This window comes from Haliaeetus leucocephalus, unplaced genomic scaffold, assembly GCF_000737465.1.
Source record: "Haliaeetus leucocephalus isolate CR32 unplaced genomic scaffold, Haliaeetus_leucocephalus-4.0 Scaffold173, whole genome shotgun sequence".
Classification (NCBI taxonomy): domain Eukaryota; kingdom Metazoa; phylum Chordata; class Aves; order Accipitriformes; family Accipitridae; genus Haliaeetus; species Haliaeetus leucocephalus.
Window position 1 is genome coordinate 5,570,428 of NW_010972609.1, and position 19,177 is coordinate 5,589,604.

Genomic DNA, 19,177 nt, shown 5'->3' on the forward strand with positions numbered 1-19,177 from the left:
GGTATGTAAGGAGATGGGGAGGGGTGTGGGGGGGGGGGGGGGGGGCAGGGGGGTGGCAGGGTCAGATGTAATACTTGTATAGCAAGAAGTTATTCCGTATGAGAAAGAAAGGTAAATTCTGGACAAATTTGGATCTAATGTCTTTGGATTACATTTGGCTATAGTTATATACATTGAATAATGCTACAGACAGAGATATTATTCAGCCAGAATATGAGTCTAACCTCTAAAATACATCCTTCTTAAGATACCAACATTCAAGACATATAAGGTAATCTGGCATTATCCAATGGCTTGTAGACAAACCTTTGAACAACTTAAGGAATCCAATTTTCCTCTTGCTTCATGTGGTTACATTTAAAGTTTCATTCAAAAATTATCTTACCTCCTTCTCTCATTATACAGTATTGGCAAGTCTTGATGCTTTCATGAATGCTGTGGGAATTCCCAGTCAAAATAATATAATGAAGAAATATCTTAAGAAGTTAGAAAGAAAACTTTCAGTTCAGACACTGTCAAAATTTATGTCACACTGAGGCAAAGGGTTATGGATCAGGTCTATGCCTTGGTAATACTTGCCTTTTCAAACAGGTGTTTAGAATCATCAACAGCTGTGTAACACAAAAGTAGGGTACACACTTCAGCTAGCCCAATGATCGAGAAATAATAAAGACAGCTTAAAATTAATTCTGCTCCCACTTCCAAATAGTACCAAAGACAGCTCTTCCAAGCAATGGATCTTGCCCAGTCAGTTAAATTTCTTTCCTATATGATTTCTCCTTTTAGAATAAATATCTGAATCTTCATGAGAATTCTAAATCACGTGTGAGCTAATGCTTTAGATGTGAGACTAATTTACACCATCAGTGTGAATGGATACAAACTTTACCACACTGGCTTTGTTTATGCAATCTAGCCTTAAGACAAGCAGATCCTGATCTACAAGTATCTGCATGTGTTCATATACTTGGATTATTATGTCTGGAACTTGACACTGTGATACTTAGTTCAGGGACAATGTAAAAGCACAACCAAATCAATTCCATCTATGCACAATCTAGTTACCCAGTATTTGTTATTCTGCATGTACAAGACATGGAGGACTGCCTTTTTATTAAGCATATCTCTAAGCAGAATGTAGGAACTACCCTGTCAAATTCCAGCTAATAAATTCATTAGAGATAATGAAGGTGCAGCAGTTTTTGACAAAGATTCAGTTCACCCCAACACAAGCTCCAAACATCACCTGTAAGAATAAGCACTGTAGTTAACGGAAAGTGTGCTGTCTGGAATGGTCTTACAGACTCATGAGAACCACTCTAAGAATATTTATTTTCATCTACTTAACACTATAGTATTTTAGAATATTTATTTTAAAAATACTAGGATAGCTAGTGGGATTACAGAGTATTCTGATATAGCATCTGAAGAATATCCCTTTAGTTTTGCTTGTACTGTGTAGACCAATGATCTTGCTTTAATAATCAAAAATAAAATAGCATGGCAGCAAGCCTGGGAATGAAGAACATTACACGAGAATAACTAAGCCTCAGTTATAAATTTCAATGCTTCAGGGGTTAAATACTCAAGGGTTTGTGATGCCCTTAAATAATTCAGTCTATATCCTTTTGGTAGATGTCTGATCCATCAAATATTCACTCACACTTTGAAAACTGGAATCGTGTCAGATCTCAAATTAGAAAATTTCCTTTCAATGTCACTCTTGCGTTAATTTCTGTCATATTATTTCAGGTTATTTGCCACATCTCAAACCAGGTAATATTAATAGCACAAAAAAGGATCTTCTCTTTCTTGATAACTCAGTATGCCATATGAAAGAAACAAGCAATTCTGCTTTTGACATACACAGCCCCATTGACTTCAAAATGGGAAAAGTGACATGCCCAAGGATATGGCAATCGATAAGGGAAACTTCAGGACCTCCCAACTTCTCACTCTAGCAAAGCTACATAAAAACACATTTTGAAGCATTATACAATGGGTAATATTACTATTCTACACCAGTTTATTAAAAATGTATCCTCGTACTTGATCCGAAAATAAAATAAAAGTTTATTGCAAAAGGAAGAACAAGGGATAAGTGTCAAATTGTAACTCTACTACTAGATGAAAAGAGCCTAATGTAGACCTGCCAGGTTCTGAAAACAGACAACTGAACTGGGAAATCCCTTGTCTTGGTATGACATCACTACATAAATCCTTATTATGTTATATGGCTCCAAAAACTTTATGCAAACAGCTGTTCAAAAAGCACTGAAACAAGATCTTTCACACATCAGGAACTCTGTGTCATAATTGGATTCTCCTGCTTGAAATGTGTCACATTCTCCCAGTGGACATGTCTGTGCTAGACAAAGGACCTCCTGCTTACCTCAGCTGATTCCTAATGAGAAATTCATGCAATTTAGTTCTTCTTTCAGTTTGTGAATTATTTCCAAGTAGATGCTGATAACTGTTTTGTTTGCAATGGATAATGCAACCCAACAACACTACAAAGCAAGATGCCTTAGTCACATTTCTTCCTCATATCAATGAGGGCACACAGTAATGGACCTATTTTCCCAATACATTCCAACTATTGTGTGAGTAATGACACGGCAATAAATATTGCTAGTCTGTTTGTGACTAGAACTTATTGCTGTGAACCTGGACATGCTACTGAACATTTGACAATCTAAATTTATGTCAGTGAAAACAAAGAAACTGAAAGCACTGGAGATCTCACAGTTAAAACAACTGGAGTAGTATCACTGTGGCACAGAATAAAAGACCCTCAACCATTGTGAAACAATATAGCAAGAAGTCAATCACAGAATCAAAAATGTTACTAGCAGGAATTAACTGCATAATACTCTCTAGTCAAGTGTTCCCTCCCTTGCAGCCTGGTTTGCTATGTTTCCTTCTACAGGGAAAGCCAAAGAAGTCTGAAAGAGGGGTATTCAAGGCATTTCAGATATTTCAAACCCATCTTAAATTTGACATCAGTAGAGTTACACAGATGGAAAGTAATGTACAGCACAAGCTTCTTCCCAAAAGAAAACAAGAGATAAAGGAAACTATAAACTTACTGAATTAAACAGAAATGGACCATGTCCTCACAAAGAGACTTCTCATTATTTGTCAACTGTTACACAGTTTAATGACTAGTTCTGGTGACAATTACTGCATCTCTGACTCAACAGGCATGGACATTGTTAAGGGAAGAATATATCATGCTGGATCCAACAGCCCAAAAGAGACAAGGCTTCTGCAGCTCCATGCCCCCAGGTCCAACCAGCAGTGAGGCTGAAGACATATGCCCAATAGGCATATGCACACGGAGCACATACATACACTACATACATACACGGCTGGCCACACAGATCAGCCACCCCAGTGGCTGCCACTTGATTTCATTCACTCCAGACTCTCCAGTTGCTGGCACCCAGGCACATGGGCCCTCTGGAAGATAGGACAGACTGCGCTGATCAGGTGCAAGGCATGGCCAGGCAAGCATGCCAACCAGCAAGCTATTCATGTCAGAGCAGCCCTTTTTATCCCCTTACCTTTTCCCACACTTGCTGCTCCCCAAACCACCTCAATCTATCCCTTTCTCCACCTTTGATGCCTCCCCTAAATATCCTACAATAAGTCCTGTGCAATCCCAAAATACTCTTCCCCTGCATCCCATAATGCATCGCATATCCCTAGGCAGCGACCTCTCCCAGTCCAAAAGGTGCTCCAGACTCATCTTGATTGGGTTTCACACCTGGAAACTGGGGCTAAGGGGGGCAGTCTTGGGTAGGGCCCAGACAGGGGGGTTCCTTCCTCCAAGTCCTTAATTTGGGTTCCTACCATGCCTTTGTGCCTCTGTGCTCCTCTGGGCTTACAGACATGAGCCTTTGATGGGCTGACAGCTCTCCTGCGATGGGCCTGGCAGTAGCTGAGCAGAGCATTCCTTTGGCATGCCCACCCGCCACTGTCTCTCTGTGCTCCTTTCTGGGTGTGCAGACAGGCCTTTATCATGCAACCTAACAGACATGAGCCAATAATACAGCTGAATATTCATGAAGCATCAGTTTCTGCAGTTCACACTTACTCAGAAGTCAAATTAAAAATCCTAGACCTCATCTGTTTGTTAAACACAGGGATGTGTACAGTCTCTCTCATGAAGACAACAGTTAATGCCATCTAGGTCTCACTAGGCTTGAACCCCACAATGCTTTATAAATTTTCCCTATTGTTTAGGAAAACTCCAAGAGAAGAATAGTCTTTCTTTGGCATGCATTTAATGCATCAAGGATTGCCGGCCAGACAAACCTTACTGCCCTTTCTCTGTCTTAGTTGGTGCTCAGGATTTCAGGTTGTGTAACTCTTTTTAAGGCTTTTAGGTTGCCCTGGTTTCAGCTGGGATAGAGTTAACTGTCTTCCTAGTAGCTGGTACAGTGCTATGTTTTGAGTTCAGTATGAGAAGAATGTTGATAACACTGATGTTTTCAGTTGTTGCTCAGTAGTGTTTAGACTATAGTCAAGGATTTTTCAGCTTCTCATGCCCAGCCAGTGAGAAAGCTGGAGGGGCACAAGAAGTTGGCACAGGACACAGCCAGGGCACCTGACCCAAACTGCCAACGGTGTATTCCATACCATGGGATGTCACATCTAGTATAGGAACGGGGAAGTGGTGGGGGGAATCGCCTGTCGGTCGGCAGGTGGTGAGCAATTGCCCTGAGCATCATTTGTACATTCCAATCCTTTTATTACTACTGTTGTCATTTTATTAGTGTTATCATTATTAGTTTCTTCTTTTCTGTTCTATTAAACCATTCTTATCTCAACCCACGAGTTTTACTTCTTTTTCCCGATTTTCTCCTCCATCCCACTGGGTGAGGGGGGGAGTGAGTGAGTGGCTGCTTGGTGCTTAGTTGCTGGCTGGGGTTAAACCACGACATAGGTAAAAAGAAAAAAACCTACTTATAAATACAAATGTAAAATACCCAAATAAGTTTTAACAAAACACCTGCTTTCCTCTTCCTTTCGTTACTACATTTTCTGGCTACTGACAGTAGCAGAGAGAGGCATTCTTGCACATTTTCAATCACACCATTGCTAACAATTCATATCTACTCCACAGAAAGTCTTTTGAAGAGCAATTCTAGTCACTTTTTCATGTCAGTAACTCTGTTTTCATTCTTTTCACATGATAAGCACCTGAAATCATGTCTAGTTTTCCAAATTGTGTGCATAGTGTTATGCCCACCTTATTAAAGTTTGCAGTTTAAAAGATTCAGTACGCATATATCCAGTTACTCAGTAGTTTTACTCTAATACTAATTGGATACACTCTCACTTTTGGGCACACATAATGCCACACACAAGTTTGAAAATCAAATTTGCAATAATTGATAAATGGCAGTGATCTTAGGTACCAAGAACCATCATCAGTCATCCTCTGCTTAAGACGCTAAGTGGATGTTTTCAATATAGCCTTTGACTTAAATGCACAACAGCATATGTCTTTTTAAAAAGTCCTCAGATGAAGGACATATGGCAAAAGCTAATTAGCGCGTGGCATAAGTATGAAATGCTCATATTCTGCAATGAAGAAGATAGCATAAAAATCCTCTGAAGGACTTAAAACTCTGGTTCTCTTTGGAAGAAACTATCTTATATGAGTAAGTCCCTCCAGATCAGAAAAAAGTACAATAAAGTCTATAAATAACCTGTCACTGGTATTTTTAAATGTTTCTTTAGTTGGCTTTCCACCTCTGCTGAGCACAACATTGAGTCTACTGTACTGCTGTTTGAGCAAGAATCACAAAAAATAAGAGAATGAAATTGATATTGTGACAAGAAGAAACACACATATGAGTAATGAAACTCACAAAGTCTGCTTTCAACGTAGAACAAAAGATAATTTCCCCTTTCACCTCTCCAGCTCAGACAGCCTTTGGCATTTATTGAGCTCAATGTTTTGATTTCAAGTAATGTTTTTCTTTGCCTGGATGAGAATGACCTTTATGTGGCACCTGCACTGAAGTAAAATTCATTGGGAAACCAAGGCCAGACAGATTTTCCTGGTGAACACTTGAGTTTCCAAAACAAATCATGTTGTAATTCATTGTAAGCAATACTTTCAGGAACCCAGCTTTAGTTATCTAAATTAAAATCTCCACAAGTCAGGTTTCCTAAATCTAATTTACTCTTTAGTACACTAATGTGTCCTCAGGTAGCTCACCAGAATAAGCTATGAGTCTGTGTAACAGTTGCCTGAAGTTAGGCTCTGAAATTCCACCTAACCTGTAAAACTTCCCGTGTTTGAACAGTCCTTCCTAAATGTATAATTCTTTTATGAAAGAGACAAACTCTAAATCACAAACAGGCTTTTCAACATAAGAACCCTTCTCATTTGCTTATACAGCATTAACAGCAGCAAGGAATTCATGCAAATCAAAGGTCTTGTGCTTAGGTTTGAAACTCACTTATGAGTGGCTTCCCATTATCTTTATAAGTATCCTGAAGTCTATCCAGCTCCAGTGTAATTTAAGAACATCTTTGGGCTACGTCCCTTCCAGGAAGCTGAGAAGAGATGAAATGGAGCCAGCTACTTATCATGTGGGAATGCCTTGATATCAAATACCTTCAGATGTTTGAAAACAAAGCACAAGACTTAGGAGCAACTAAGTGAGGATTTATCCCTGAAGCATCATCTGCAGGACTGTATATGTTTTTCCAGGTCATATAAGTGCTGTCAAATTTCTATGACAGGCATCAATTTAAATGTTTTAGTTGCCCTGGGACCTGAAAAAGGTATGTAGCTTTCCACATAAGCAATATTGTACGTCCTTTCCAGAAAACACAAAACAAACATGTTCCAGAAAACATACAACTGTTAAGTGTAACCCTTAAGAAAGATACAGCAGATAAATTTAAAAAGAAGAAAAACTCACCAAGCAGCAGTACAGCAGAAAGGGAATCTCTGAGTTCAAGTGATTAACAAAGAAATTATGACTCAACCATATATTGTTTCAGACATGTAAAATTTCATCCTAAGATCTATTAACAGGGGGCTAAAACAAGCTATAAAAAAAACAGAAGAGTTTTTTTCTTATTCCATCAACACTCATAAGGTTTCAGTTTAAATAACATACCCAGTCTGAGGGTTTCACACTTTGATTGTGAGGCTTCTCAGAAACTAAAGCTACATAATTAAAAACATAACAAAGACTGACTTTTCATTCAGCAGAGCAAAGTAAAGCATATATTCAGCAGCAAATGCCTAAACACAATGCATGTACACCAATTCTGACAATCCACTGCATACTATTCACTTATTTAAAATCAAGAAAGGGCATAATCAAAAAAGTAGGGGTAGAGAAAGAACATAGAAGAAAAACCTTTTAAACAGTGCTTTTCTACATAGTTCTTACATTGGATTAAACCCCAGTTATATCTTGAGGACTATCTCTGCTTTCCTTGTAAGTATGAATTTTTTTTTTATTTTATTTTATTTTTTAATCAAGTGTATCTCAAACTTCAAAAATGGAAACATAGGTCCAGGTGCAGGCCTAACCTGAGCCATCAGATAGCAATCTCATCACATTTTAGTAGTGCTGAAATCTACATTTTAAACTAATTCTAAAGTTTTCATAGCTTGATAATTTATTAGCAATTATTTTAAAGTGAAATATAATATCTATAACACTTTTTGAAAGCAGAAGCAGTATTGAAGCAGAAGCAGTCTATTTTCCTGAATAATATGTTAGTAAAACAAAGATTGGAGCAAAGCCTAAAGTTGGTTTTAAAAATTTGGCCATAATCCCTTTTTTACTCCCACAGAAAAAAAAAAAGCTTCAACAACTATAACATTCTGAAACAGCTGTAGTACCAGATATTCTGATTTTAAAAAAAAAATAAATAAACACATCCTGCCTTTAAGCAAACTACCCTTCAGTTTCCAGGGAATTACTCTTTAAGTGGGGATGGCAAGATTCTCCTTTAATATGATACTATGATAGTATTCTCTGACTTTAAAATGTACCCCAGCACTAGTCATAAGAAGTTAGTTTCCTTTATTTCAATGGATAGGGATCTTACACTAGGAATCTTTCCCTGATCTTTTCATCCTGTCAAAGACTCAGGAAGACTGAAAGTTCGCATGATTCTGGAGCAAAGGGAATCTTCCTTTTATTTCCCACAGATCTTTTCTAGGAGTCTTACTACTCTCTGAATCAACCCTTACAGATACAGTATTCAGAAAATAACCTTATAGAAGTGTCTGGAACAGTACGAATAACCAGGATATTAATAAACTGATGTAACCTCTTTCTCAGATCACAGAATGCTAACAAGCAAACTAGACTGATTTATCTGGTGATTTTACCCTACAGACTTCAGAATATTTCCAAGGAAAGTGGTGAAGACTCAATATTTGAAATCCTATCAGTCTAGCAGTTGTGATGGGTCACAAATTAGGTACCACAATTCTTTTTCAGCTGAAGAATGTCAACTCTTACAAAGAATCTTTTGGGTACCACTAAGCACGGGTATAAACTAGAAATTCAGACTCCTTGAACTGCCAGAAGTAATATTCAATTAATTAAACTTATTTAAAAAGATGCTAAAACTAGCTGAGCATAACTGAAACACATTCAGTGGGGGGAAAAAAAAAACACCAAAACCAAAAAGCCCCAAACAAACCAAATCAAATATACAGACAGAACTTGATTCTTAAAAACCATCCTCTTAGACAGCATCAAATAATGGCAGAGTAGCACACACAGAACAATAGAGATACCAGGCATACCATACCACCTCAGTTGAGACAGCATTTCATATTCATAGAAACAATATTTACCTGTTTACCTACTTTCACGCAAGTGAATGATACAGTTATTGTGTGCTAAGAATGCAACAGAAAGTTAATGGAGAATTAAGCATTGCTGTTTGATCTATACTATAAATAAATATCTTCTGCAAACATCTGTGTCATATAGGTGTCCCATTATGTATGTTTTAGCTGCAGAACTTCCCAAGAATATGCCTTACCCTGTGTGATATTGTGACACAGTGACACATTTGACAGAAGGAAAAAGTGAAGATAAAGAATATCTATTTGTCAGTGATTATGTTAACATCAAACAGTAAAATGCATAGAAAAGTAATAATCTTTTGCACTTTTTATAGATAATAGATTTATGAAGAATGCTGCAGTACAAATCATCAGCCTTGCTTGCTGATCTAACTATATCATTGCTCTTTGCAACCTTCTACTGACTGTCCCTTCTGTATCGCATTAACCATAAACTATTTGCCATCACTTTCAAGGCTCTTTATAATTGATCCTTCCTATCCATCATCTCTCATCAAGTATTTAGAGGCCTCCAATCAAGCTACAGTGACAGCTTCCATCATCTATTTGTTAATTTTTCAGACAAGCACCTCTATACTTTCTGTCAAGTTAAGAGTCGACACATCCAAAAAGGCACTTTTTGGTCCTCCTTTGTATTTTCCCTTAGAATTCTCCTTTGCTATGATGCCAATATGAAGAATATTGTGGTGTATCAAAATAGATACTTCACATGTTGATCAAGAATATTAAATGGTCTCCTTGACAACCTATCTATATAAGTACCTTTGTGTTATTTTAAAGCCATGAATTATTTACTCATCTTGATAATGCTTTAGAGCTTGGTGGTTTATTATGACAAGATAAATGTGCAGGTTTCCCTTTGAGGTAAAGGGAAAGCACTCGCCAAACCCACAGAATTTGTTACTCATTTTAATCTAGAGTAATATATCAACAACTCCACAAGATGGCATTACACTACACCCAGGTAGAGGAATACGAGGCACTGGCACACGCTCACTCTCTTGACTGCTTATTTTCAGGGAGGATTCAGCACTCACCAAATCATCTGTAAACAGCCAGCATGCAGAAAACTGACATCCCAATCTCTGCTCTTGAAAGTAAGATGAGAAAACATATAAAGGGAATGAAAATGCAGAACAGTAAAAACTACAATTTTTCCTTTTAGAAAACACGGAGTACTGACTTCATAGATGATATTTTATATAGAAACAAACTGCATGTGAGCAATCTATGGGATACTACAGGCTCACTGTCACTGCAGAACCAGTTCAATTACATCCTGAGCACTGATGTTCACTCAGTTCCTACCAAACACAATTCTCTAGGTGAAGCAATGTTTTTCACTCAAGCTGACTGGCCCATAAGGGGTGCAGGTTGACATTTAAGTATAGTGAAAATTAGTGTAGCACCGAAATGGGGACTCAGGCTCTCTGTGCAATTAATAGAAAAAAACTGCAGTATCATTTGGTGTTCTCCTGAGAGTCAAATAAATTCCTCTTAAATAATTGCCAGTGCAGATGATGCATACTACCTCTGCAGTAAAAACACGGCATTATGCGATTTCAGGGGCCTATTGCAGATAAGCCAGCATCACACCAAGATTAAGACAGTATCTTCTCAGAGGCTTTGGCAGGAAAGCAGTCTTGAAGGATGCATGCAGAGGCTGAGGCAGAATTGTACAGCAGGAGAAAGATCCTATGAACTATAACAGAGGCTGAGCAAGGTAATCTAGGCAGCTAGAATTATTCCAGGTCTCTAATTCTACCTGCACTATTTCCAGATAAAATAGATTTGTATCAAAGCTGTCACTAGTTCACTCATCATCCTGTTCAATTGTACAGAGTCATGGAATCAGCAGTACAGCTTGCACGAAACTCCCAGTGCCAGGAAAGTCTCATATGTCCCAACAACAACAAAAAAGCATTAAAAAACCTAACTAATGTAATCTACCTTTTTCCCCACAGATCAAGTGATGGGAGAATCTATTAAAACAAATACCAATGGCACCTTCTGCTTTGTTAGTTTCATCTGAAACACTGCAGGCCAGATCTAATTCAAAGCCACCTGCTGACTTCAATGGGCTCTGGATCAAGCCTTAGCCGAGGAAAACTTTTCAGTCATCTCTTTAACAAGGCTCTCAGTTGATTAACAGCCCTCCCACCTGCTACTCTAATGGGAATGCTTTTATTTTTATGCTTCTCAGGGCAGAAGATATGCTTGTACAATCATCAGCAAGATAACTTTAAAAGAAAAGCTGTGTAACTGCAGCATCCACTAGTGTATTTACACTGCTTAGCTGTTACAGAAGATCCCAGTAACTTCATTTGTGGCAGAGCCTCATTTCAGGATCAAGCTATCACCGTAGCAATTGAAATGCTGATTCTAACAGCATAGCTGATCTTTTAGAGTGTGGCTTTCTCTGAGTATCAAAAAAATACTGATGTTAAGAAAAAAAAAAAGGAGAAAATAGTGTGAAAAAGCAATAGCTCTAAAGACTTTCTGAACTGAACAGAGGCAAGGGAATCTTAATAAAGAGATTGCAGAATTTCCATGCACTGCAAGATACAATATAAGCTCACTGTTCAGAAGATATTTGTTGGATTAAAAAACACCAAGAAGGATATTAAGGGGCAATCGGTTAGGAAGAAGTAGAAGTTTGTGAAAAGGACAAACTCAGTCTAAATACAGCAGCACTATATTCCCCACCAGGAAGACCACAATTAGTGTGTAAAGGGGAAGGAACAGTCTGAGGCCATTTTGAGTAATAACATAGCAAGCAGCCCGAGTTGTTCGCTCCAGTCTAGCCCTTATCTCATGCTACACTTTAAAGAAAACTATGTGCATAACATCTTTCTTTCCAACTGCACTGGAAAATGATGAAATGAAAGTTGATAGAAAAGGCTGGACACATGCAGTGGGTCTTGCTTTCTGAGGAATAAACATAGGACTGAAGTAGAAAACTGCTCAGAATATTTCTTCTTTGTGACTATAAGGGACACTTATCACACTTCATATTGATATGGTATATTTTCTGTAAGTTCATAATGAATTATTAGATTTTATGCATTAGATGTCTCACAAGATTTTCATTATTTTGCAAAGGACCGAGCTTCAATTCTGATGGCCATATTCACATCACATTAATGTTGCCACAAATCTAAAATAACTAAGTATGAAAAATATTTCAAATTACATCAACTACTGGAATTCTGCCCTGGGCTGCAGTGGTTTAGCCAGTCCTCATTAAAATCAAGACATAAACTGAAATTAACATTAAAAATTGATGAATCACAAGATGCTTAAACTACTAAAGACAACATATCTGTAAAAAGTTTGGACTTCTTTTCTGCTTGATAGCATGGACAGCCATAAATGTCTCTTTAGATTTAATCTAAGTTTAATTTTATTTGCATTGTAAAGAACCAATGAAAAGTGTCAATGATCAAAAAACTGAACTGTAGGTTAGGATTCAGGGCTAGCATCAACACATTATTAAATCACAGTTCATGTGGAAAAAGGTACAAATGACGTATTTCTACTTATAAGATTTGGCCCCAGTCTGCTATTTACTGCATATCTTTTTATGCACTTTCACTGTCTGTGCCACAGAGCAATATCCAACAGAAGGCTGAGCTTGAATCTTCAATGTTTTACACACTGTAGATTTCTACTTGTGACACTATAGCTTGATTGGGCAATGACAATCAGAAAAAAAATGATATTTTAGACGTAGACTGTTGACCAGGATTTTTGTTTTGTCTGCATTACACTACTAATACAAATATTACTGCTCAGAATACTGTTATATTTAAAAGAATAGAAAGGGTGATATTCACAATGGCATAACATTGTGATTGAAAGTACCTCTAAAGATGAAAAGTAAATGGGCTGATATTACTTATTCCCTTTGAAATTATCCATGCTGCTTGTCACACAGAGAACTTTTCCTTCCCAAACCATTTTTTTCTCCTTTCAGCTTCATCATACAGTTGGTGTTGCCACCAATAGCAAAAGAAACAGATATTGTTCCATAAATTATGCATCGATGAGTCAACAGTCTGATGCCCCAGGAAAGATGGGACAATAACATCCCTTATTTTAACTAACATGCGTAGGAGAACCCTTCTTGCAAAGAAAAACTGTTTTCTGTACTGTCTCAGCATGCAGTCATGGATCATCCAGTTAGCAACTCAGAAAGAACTTAGATCCTCCTTCTCCAAAAAACACAAGTCCCTGCCACAAGAACTAACAGGTTTCACTTAACTGACAACACTCTTGGAATATAACATGAATTCACACCAAGAACAGAATTGGGAACAAAGAGGAACAATGGTTGCGCACTCTACGTATGATCAACACACGTATTTGTAAAATGAATAAATCCACTTACTTTACAGAGGCTTTAAGGATAGAGCTAAAATCTATGCTAAAATTTCATTGGCTCTAAAGAAAGTTAAGTAAATCTAATTTTGCTTATACTGAAGAACATGCCATTGCTTCAAAAGTAACAAAATGACACAAAATAAAATGTGTTCTATGTATGAGCAAGCAAGCAAAGACTACAGCTAGCAGAAATATAGCCAGGTACCTTATAATATCATTCCATGTTTATAACAGACATGTTCCAGCTCAACAAGACGTTTTCTGTGTTTGATCCAGGAATTATTCTTTAACTTTTTAATAACTACTGGAAATAAAATTGAACAACCCTTAAGATCCCTTCTGAATTTATAATCCTTGACTCTATGAACCTATTTATACCCGTGAAATGCAATAAAAAAATCACTATCAAATTGAAACTGTCTACTTATTAAAAGTACACTCCTAATACTTGTTGGAGTCCCTTTTTTCAGTGGCAACCAAGGTTAACCCTTCAGAAAGCAAGCAGCTGCTTATACCCTCCTTGAAATTTTTTTTCAAGAACTGTAAATAATTGCAACAGAAGAAAGTAAGAGAATTGGGCCCACATTATTACATTCTAGCAAAACAAGATGACGTGCTGACATTTCTTTCCCTTTAACAATATAAATTAGAGGATATTCTCTCTCTCCTGCACTTGAGGTTCAAATGAGTGACTGGGAACATAGTGGAAAGTGTAACTGCATGGCATGGCAACAAATAATTAGTGGAGTAAAACTCGTAAACCTTGCCTAAGTACTGCAGGCCAATCCAAATTGTCTGGTTCCTGGCATTTGAAAACCCCACCCACCCAGTTTAGTAATTTGAACTGAATATTTGACTGCAGTTCACTCTAATAACCCTCTTTAGGCTCTTCTTGGTTTCCTCAGAACTTAGAAATAAACTAATTTTTCTACTGAATAAATACCCAACCCTAACTGCTTTGATGTCTGCATATATGTAATGGACTTTTCAATTACAATTTTAACCCAATCCTTCTTTTTTTCGGTCCCATTCAACTCCCTGATTTCTGGTTTTCTCTTTTTACTACAGAACATTGAAATACACTTATTTCATAAAGACTGTAGTAGTTCCTATTAATTTATATCTAAAGTGCAATGATAGTCAGACTTGCCTGATGATGCTGAATACTGTTTCTCAAATTTTAAACATACTCAGTTTAAAATCTAGCATCACCTCACATAAAATTAAACATTCAACTTCAAATCAGAAATCTACTACATAAGTAACTGCTTGTGCCTTGGTTTTGCAATGTAACACCACATGGAATTTTACAGCATCACTGACAAGAACTGAATGGAAAAAGATTTGCAAAATGTACACAGCAGAGAGGTAACTGTGGTGATTTATCAGCTTATAGCCAAGACTAAGCATGTTGCTCTGGGAGACCACAAACACCTTACACTGATGGAACACCAACATGTGACTGCTGATACACCTCTAATTTGTTCATTAAGGACAAAGTTAGCCTACAAGCAAAAAGTCAAGCCAGTTCTTCCATCACTTTCATCCCTGTAATGGGTCTTGTATAACGCATCTCAAGAGCATTTGAGCTCTTGGCTTCTCTTGTTTTCTTGGCCCTGTCCCTTTGTGAACTTTAGTGACATTTCTGAAGACCAGAAGAGAGGGGATAAAGAAAAGCTTGGCATACTGAACCATCATTCAGTGTAAATAAATACAGCTGCTATCAAAGATTCCTGCATGTAGAGAAATTATTCTTCTATACTAACTGCTGCCAACGATTGCTTTTCACTGCTACAAAGAGCTACTGTGTTCTACTCAAGGGGAAACAGATCCTTGTAGAGAGACTTATCTAACAGCATGATTTGCACAACATTTTGAAACTGTTTGAGATTTAGGCTGTTAGTACAACAAACAGTCACAGAACAGCCAAAAGATTTTTCTCTTCTGTTTGAATTACCATGTTTTAGTAGCACATACCTTCTTCTTGAGTCTTCTCATCCTAATTTGTTCATAGCCAAAATGTTGACTTTTGGGTAAAAATTGAGTGCATCAAGACTCTTGACTTATGATTGTGTAACATTTCAATATGAATAAGGTATTGTATAATTTTATTTGCAAATTTCATAAAGCACTGTGAAAAGCACAATAAAGGCCACAGCCTCATCCTCTCTTTTCTCTAATACAACAATAGTGTGATTCCCCCCGCAGTTCTGGGCATGCATTATTATTACATGCCAATTTAAACTTGTTTGCTTCAGTATGTGAGCCAAACTCAGGTTGGTATGCTTATTCTTAACCCAGCCTCTAACAGGCTAGTTATCTCCAAACTGTTTTTCACTTGCCGCCTTGTGTTTTCTTGAAGCAGTTGTTTTGACAAAATAACAAGAGTATTTATAGAGTTCGATACAACCACTGGTCTTATCTTATGCTTTAATTATTACATGCCAACATTCTGGGCTCTCAGTGTTCATAAAATTGCACAAAACCACAGAAGAAAGTGCACAGTTGGTGACCAGAAGAGTACGCTGCACAAGCTACTCGACAAATGACTGCTACTTTATAAACTAAAGGGAAAGCAATCTGTACTGGATTTTCTCATACTTGCTTCCTAAAGTTAAAACATATTACTTCCCTGCTATTTTCCCTATTTCGAGAAACCAGTGTACATTGACTGCCAGAAGGACCAAAGCCAGATTTCTCATACATTATAATTTTATCAAGTGAAATTAACAGGAAGGGAAAAAATTGCACTATCTTCAGAGCTCTGGTCTTTTCTATTACCACCATTTATTTTGCTTCTACCTATTTTGCTGTTTACATCTTTCTCTTTCCATCCATTCATCCCCAGTCCTTGAGTCTTACTATCTTGCATTCTCAGTTCATATCAAACTTAGGTTCTCAGTCAGTCCTCAATGTTCCTCCATTTATTCTGTCCCAGTCCAGCCTAGTCTCTCATTATGTGTTTTCCTCCGTTACTTTTCCCCTTCCGTTCACCTTACTAAGTTCTGGCATAAATTCTTTCTCCTCTAACATCTGCTTTACCTTCTCAGAGCTCAACATTTTGCAAAGCTCAAAAAGTTTTCCCACAGGGTTGCACTGTACAGGCATCAGCATGCTTGTGCTTCTGCTTAAAAAAAGATAGTTCAGACATCATTTGGTGCTTGGGGAGACAAGAGCCTGAAAAGGATTAGATAGTATACACAGTTTTTCTATGCAAATGACTATAACATAGCACATTACCTCTTTTCTGTTAGTCATGGTGCTATCTGGTGAGTAAAGACAAGTAAAAATAATTAATAACCATCCTACTTGGTGGCATAAAGAATCTATTCCCACACAAACACAAAATCTTTCTTCTACTTTTTTTCTATGTTTGCCATTGTTTTCTGATGCTTTCCACTATTAAAAAAAAGGCACTGCTAAGACAAAACCACATTGAAAAACTGTTAAATACAAGTCTGACCTAACTCCAGAATAGTCACCCTGATCCAAGCACAGTACACAGTGACCATATTTCACTTCACAAAATTAGCTTCCCCCTCCTTCAGCAAAGAGCCATCAAAAGAATGTAACACTGTGTAGAGTACAAGTTACCTCATGGGAACAAACACAGAACAAAGCAGATGCTTCTGTGTACTTCACTGTGTTACACCACTCCAAAGAGTTTGTGGCTACTAAAAGAAAAAGCACTTTATATTCAGAGACATCTGATAAATATACAAAACATGAATTTATGAGAAGATATTCTCCTGAGACAGAAAACTGTGGTTCCATTGCATGTCCCTTACTAGAGAAGCCACTGATCTGAGATAGGATGAGCCTGCACACAAGGGTCTTCAAGCCTCTCCACTTTTTGAGAAGATTCAGATTAAAATCCAGATTAAAAACAACTCTCCAGTCAGATCAATACATAAAAATATTGTAACAATTCCAGCAGAGAACTTCCAAGATGCTATAAAATATTAACAATACAAAGTAGCCTTTTGAAGGAGAAATTTCCTCATCCTAACCATGTCGCTCATAACCTATTTGCTGAGCCATTTTCTGGACAGGTTTCCCAATATCCATTTGCTTGCAACAACGGAACAACTAACCACTTGGGTTTGCCCTTTTTCTTATGCAGCAATTGACACACAGAAGTTGTAGCCCATAAATGTAGCTCCTGGCTGCCAAAATTAAAAATTGCACTTGTGTATATGACTTACATTTTTCAATAGGACGCTTATACAAAGCTAAGGACTTTTAATATGTTAAGGACTTTTCCAAGGATTTCCTAATATTTCAAAATCCATAGAAAGCATTAGAAACTAAGTAAATGCATGCTTATCACTTAAAGAGTCACACAGACTTCTAAAATTCTTCCACTCCATATAACAAAGAGGCTGTATGAACATAATATGCATAAGCTTCAAAATAAAGGAAAAGAAAGCAATATAAAACACCATAAACCTAGAGATTACAGAAAAGAAAAGGAAATCACACAAAAGGAAAATAACATTTTGGTCACAGTCCATTAAAGTGAATAAATAAGGAAATGTTCCAGTGGTATGTTTATATACTTAAAATTACATGAATTCAAGATGACAAATGGCCCAAATGTTTGTCTCCTATAGCTGGAGGATAATAAAGACAGGAAAACAAACCAAAGCAAAGCATGTACAGAAAGGAGAATATTCATCTCATATGTCTGAAATATCAGCCTTTTAACTTCCCCATTCATAAGCCTGAGAAGTCTTTTCATTAGCATACTTCACAGTTAGTGTCACTACACAATTATGAATATTTTGTCACTAAAATTAATGTATGTAACTCAGTCCTACCCACATTTCTTTAAGCACAACCATGGGCTTTGCAAGCAGTCCCCAGCTTCCAGATCCTGACTGCACAGGTGGCCACCATCCCATTCTTCTCTTTCAAACAAACCCAGATGTGCTGAGCTGTCACGCATTCCAGCAAGTCACTCAGTCTGGACAACCAGAGACCACACCAAGCACATTGGAAAATGCTCCTGGTCTGCAGTGTAGACCAGACCCTCTATTATGAGTACACAGTGTGTGAACTTCAGTATTCATGTACATATAAAGGAGGCCGTAAGTGCTGGGAATGTGGAAAGCATCTTGCTTACCAAAGTTTTAAGATGATTTATCAGCTATTGCCTTTTCTTAGCTCTGCTCTTCAGTCATCTCAGAGAAATGAACACTCTGAACCAATGGCCCATGACAAAAAATTCTGATGCATAATTTGAGAGCAAATGTTCAACAAGGATCTGATTCTACAGTGGCACTCTGACAGCATGGCAGTTCTGCCCAAACAGTAAAAATACGATTAAGTAACGTGTAAAAGATTAGCAAAAGATTTGCCTCATCAGAACTATTTAAAATGCCGTACATGAGAAATGAAAATAAGAGTCAGATACTAACTGCATAAGAGAAAGAGGCACCTTCTCCTTTGAAAATAAAAACTGGGGAAGTACCAGGAGATTTAGTCAAAGCAATTAGCAATTATGTTACAATGGGAAACCTGCAATGATGTATAGCTGACTAGATACCAGCTGCACAAGCAGATAAAGGGAATCTTTTTGTTCATGCTAAAGAATGAGAATCTGGAGTCCCGACGCAATAGTATTACTCCCGATATCAGAACTGTTCTTTGTAGTTCAGGATTGCATGAAGCAAATTTAAGAAGCAGAATTAACACCATGACCTCATGAAATAGATTGTAAGAAATAGAAGGAAAAGTCCTAAACAATTTACTAACTATTAAAGTTCAGGAAGACTGTGGACTCTCCAAACATAAGTTGATTTAAATGGTGAATAATTTATTTCTCCACTGTGTGTTTATAGATCATAGTAAATTCACATTACTGACACGAGAAACAAAACCTTTGAGATATGATAGCAACAAAGACTTCTTAGAAGACAAGGA